Source organism: Chinchilla lanigera, unplaced genomic scaffold (assembly GCF_000276665.1).
Source record: "Chinchilla lanigera isolate Chin_1 unplaced genomic scaffold, ChiLan1.0 scaffold00125, whole genome shotgun sequence".
Classification (NCBI taxonomy): domain Eukaryota; kingdom Metazoa; phylum Chordata; class Mammalia; order Rodentia; family Chinchillidae; genus Chinchilla; species Chinchilla lanigera.
Genome location: NW_004955526.1, coordinates 2723007 through 2727349, shown reverse-complemented (window position 1 = coordinate 2727349; position 4343 = coordinate 2723007). Strand labels below are relative to the sequence as shown.

The 4343-nt window shown below is 43.9% G+C and overlaps 1 long non-coding RNA gene across 1 annotated transcript; it reads left to right on the top strand.

Annotated features, from left to right (window-relative positions):
• Positions 1 to 15: 15 nt before the first annotated feature.
• Positions 16 to 4101, top strand: LOC102005078. The gene is made up of 3 exons (XR_264658.2): positions 16 to 479; positions 1163 to 1234; positions 3577 to 4101. It is a non-coding gene; the product is annotated as an uncharacterized LOC102005078 (long non-coding RNA).
• The last annotated feature ends 242 nt before the right edge of the window (positions 4102 to 4343 follow it).

Here is a 4343-nt window from a genome sequence, read left to right as displayed (position 1 = left end):
CCGCTGCCCCAGTACTGCCGGATCGTCACATTTATTCATTTATTCTCCTGTTTTTTCTGATAATTACTGAGTGGCTTACTTAGACGCTAGGGAAGAGCGGATCGCCTGTTTGAATAGGCGTTTGTAAAACTCCCTTATGTATGGGGCGCAGTTTACAGCGTTCGCATTTGTAATACATTTCATTGATGTCCGCAGTAAATTCCTAGTCTCCCATTATGTTGGTCCCGGTCCTTCTTTGTAGGTGCCTGGGGACGGACTGAGGAACCTGACCTCTGGATGCCGACCGAGGGGGAGGGGTCTGAACTTGCACACACCCGGGTCTCTCCGCTCCCTGCTCCGCTCCAGCTGCCGGCCGGTCACTGCAGGCTGCGACGGAAACCTAAGGTCGTGCGGAACTTTGGCAACTTTCAGATACCTGCGTCCCAGAGTTCTGTAACTCACATTCATCCAGCGCTCACCCTAAGCCAGCAACCCTGCAGGTAAAGGCCGGAGGCTGCAGTGTAACCCTTTCATCCCAGTCCGCACACGCGGTTTCTCTCTTTCACCACGCCATGCTGAGGGAAGAACCACTTGGATCACTGGCTAAAAATCTTATATTTCTGTTTGACTTCCAAATCCCAGACGTTCAAGGTTCAAGCCACAGTTTTCCTAGACTCCGCCTCTGGAGAGTTAGAGTATGTCCGGGGTGGCTGTCTCCAGATCCCTCTTCCCCCAAGTCTGTCGCTTAACAAGACCCCGGTGACCTAGGCAGCCCATATGGGAAGAGCAGTGGGAGAAACATCGGCTCAGAGGGAGAAGTTAGTCACGCGGTTCTGACTTTTCCAAGTTTTGCTCCATCAATCTAGAAGCTTCTGAAAACAGAGTAGGTTAATTTGGTAAAAAGTTAATGCTCTTTGCCGAAGCCAACCCAGTGAAATCTGAAATGAGAGGTACTTCCTTCAGAAAGATGTCTGTCTTCCTTCTTTACCGTCTGTTTAGTGTGCGCTTCAAATGACAGTAATGTCTTAGGCTCCTTGAGTTCAGCATCTCGTTATAGTTGCCATAACTAGTGTGAATGTCTCCTAGGGTAGTTTCATGAGTAACTTCCACCAAGCACCTAAACTTTCTCCCTTTCTCTTTCTCCCCCCCCCCCCCCGCCTCTTTTTTTTTTGTCTAAATTGAGCTGAAGGCATGGCACCCAACACGTGGGAGGCTGAGGCAGGAGGATTGCTGCAAGATCAACCAGGGCTGCAAAGTGAGTTCAAGGCCAACCTACTGCATGGTGAAACCCTGCAGACAAAAATTAAAAAGAAAAATTAAAAAGATTGACTTATCTGTATAACGAGATAGTATTACTTGGGGAGTAATTTCTCATGTGAATATAGAGAAGCTCAATAAGAAAATTAATTTGGAATAGGTTTTTCAACTATATAAAGGTCTGTGTGATTAGTTTTAATAACAGCAATAATTGTTTGTTGCAATGGCACCTATCTTCAAACTTCTAGAGCCTGGGTTTAGCTTTTGATTAATTGAGGAAATTTACAGTATTTGTTATTTAACGATTTTAAAACAATAGAAACAAGTTAGTTTACCCTTAGAATCTGGCAAGGAGGAAGGAAGGAGCTAATTTTCCCCTTGATAGTAGCTGGCCGCAGATAGTGCCTCCACCATCTATAAAGAATTTTAGGTTGAGCTGGGCATGGTGTCTCACGCCTGTATTCCCAGCACTTGGGATGCTGAGGCAGGAGGATAGCTCTGAGTTCATTGTCAGCTTGGGCTACATAGGGAGACCTTGTCTCAAAATAAAAAAAAAACAAAACCCACCACCAACAACAAAAGAATTTTAAATTATCAGCGCTAACAGTGGAATTGACATGACTGTTAGTCCTGTATGCAGACTTCGTGATCACTAGCAGATTAATACAGTGCACCGTGGGCAGTGTCTGGTGGGACGTGCAGGAGGGGTCTCAGCCCCTGTATATGGCCCTGCACGCATTTCTCTCTGGTACTCCTCCCTGTTCTGCTTCCCGACTGGCATCTACGGAGCAGCTTTGCTGTGCCCCACACTTCCACCTTGACATTCCTGGCTTGGAGCCAGCTGACCATGAACTGAACTTTTAAAACCGGGAGCCAAATTAAACCTCTCCTCTTTTTAAGTTGTGAGTGTGTTGTGTTTCAGCCCTGAAAAAGCTGACAGTCATTTATTGAAACACATTGACAAGCTTCAAACATCATTACCACATTGACACTCAACTCTGCCAAAACTTTTTCATAGCAAGATTTAGACAACTTTGATTTTTTTTTTCTGTCTTTTTGAGATAGGGTCTCGCTATGCAGTTCAGGCTGGTTTCGAGCTCACTTTTTAGCCCAGGCTGGTCTCAAACTCGCAACGATCCTCCTGCCTCAGCTTCCCGAGTGCTGGGATTGCAGGTGTGCGCCACCACACCTGGCTCAGGACTTTGAGATTATTCAATAAAGTGAGATATTTAGTATACACAGATATGTAGGAACAAGACTATTTAGAAACTGATTGCTTTAGTTTATGCTAAAAGCTGAATGTTGTTGACAACTGCAGCAGGTCAAATTGTAATGACTAAAAAAGAATTATTCATATAAGCATGTTTCTAATGTAGGGAAAATTAGGATTTTTGCTGCTAAATTCTACCTAGTAATTCCACAAAGTAATGCAGAAAGTAGAGAAGTACATTGGCACTCCAGGGAGTCCTCACAGACTAAGACAGATCCGGGCTGAATTTTGATCTTGTAACTCTGGCGCCTGTTTTTGCACAGCCCGACACTGTGTGGTAACGCTCGAATCTGAAGAGTAGCACCGGACCATGACATCTTACAGCACCATTTGTGTTGTGTCACTCTGTACCCGTTCAAGTTACCTTTGTGCGTTAAAAGTGTATTTTTGAACCGCAGATTATTTGCTAAATTAATTGCTGTTGCAGGCTTTCGGGTCATTCTTATTAAATTGTTAATTAGTTCCCGGCCCAAGGCCTCTAAACTGCTTCATATTGGTATAATCTACCTACTTGCCAAAGTTTCCCAAGAAATGTTTATATCCCTAATGTGTTAGGGAAATCAACTTGTTTCTCCTAATCACCTTACACATACATATTAACTCTTTTTCCTATCTTTGGCTTCCTTTGAATCCAGTCATTGCTGCTTTCAACCTTGTACTAGAGTTGTTATGAATGGAAGTAGAACACTCTCATTGTGATAGTGAGCTAGGAAGCCAAAGGATGAGGCTAGGGGAGCAAAAATAGACGGACCTGGGTCTTTGACAACCTCAGTTTTAGCTGTACCAGACCTGAACAGTCGGCTCCTGAGCTTCTGCTTATGTGCAAAAGAAAACAAAATAAAACACACATTTAGTTAAGTAGTTGTAGTCAGGATTTTGTTATGTACAGCTGAATACAACCTTAGTTCTTGCAAAATGGGAATTGGACGTTAATTCATACATACTAGTAGCTTCTGTCAATTTCTATTAAGAAACTAAAGGCCTTTGGTGGGAGACAGTTCTCTCTGTAGGTTTTACGTATCTCAGAAGTGAAGTACTCACTACTTTTTGCTCCACGCTGTCTTTTCAAGGATGGCTTCACAGTGAACGGCCTTGGAACCCACAGAAAATGACTCCCTCCGGAGAGAAGAGCAGGTGTGCTCACTGCCCAGGATAAGAGCCAGCTTCCCCAGGTCCAGGCTTCCTTTCCTGTAGAGCAGCCCCACCCAGTGATCTGTATTATCTGGCCTTCTTCGTAGCGGCTGTGAAATTAGACTTTGGGTCAGCGGGTGGGGAAAACATAACAGTGACACCCTGGTTACTCCTCCTGTGAATGGTTCATTGTCCTTTATATTTAACACAGATGCTTTAGTGTCTAATACTTGTGTGATAAAATCAGTTGGTGAGCTTGCTAACTTGGAAATAAAAGGAAGTCGCAAACTTTTCATGTTTTGGAGATTTTTGGCAATAGAGATAGGGTACTGACAGAGACACAGCTATCTGGAAGCAGAAAAATGAAGGTTGTGTCAACCAATAGAATTTGACAGAGAGCCAGGTATGGTGGCGCATACCTGTAATCCCAGAACTCCAGAGGCTGAGACAGGAGGATCGCTGTGAGTTTGAGGCCAGCCTGGGCTACAAATCAAGTTCAAGGTTAGTCTGAACTGCATAGTGAGACCCTGTCTCAAAAAAAAAGTATTTGACAGAATGCCAGAACTAATAGTGAACATGTTGACCAGATTGTACAATCATGTGAGAAGCAAATGGCTCCCCATTTTTTTGCCTGTTAATGAGAAATTAAGGAAGGGTTTGAGACTGAGTTTTTAGATGTAGATTGGGACATAAGACTAATCTTGTT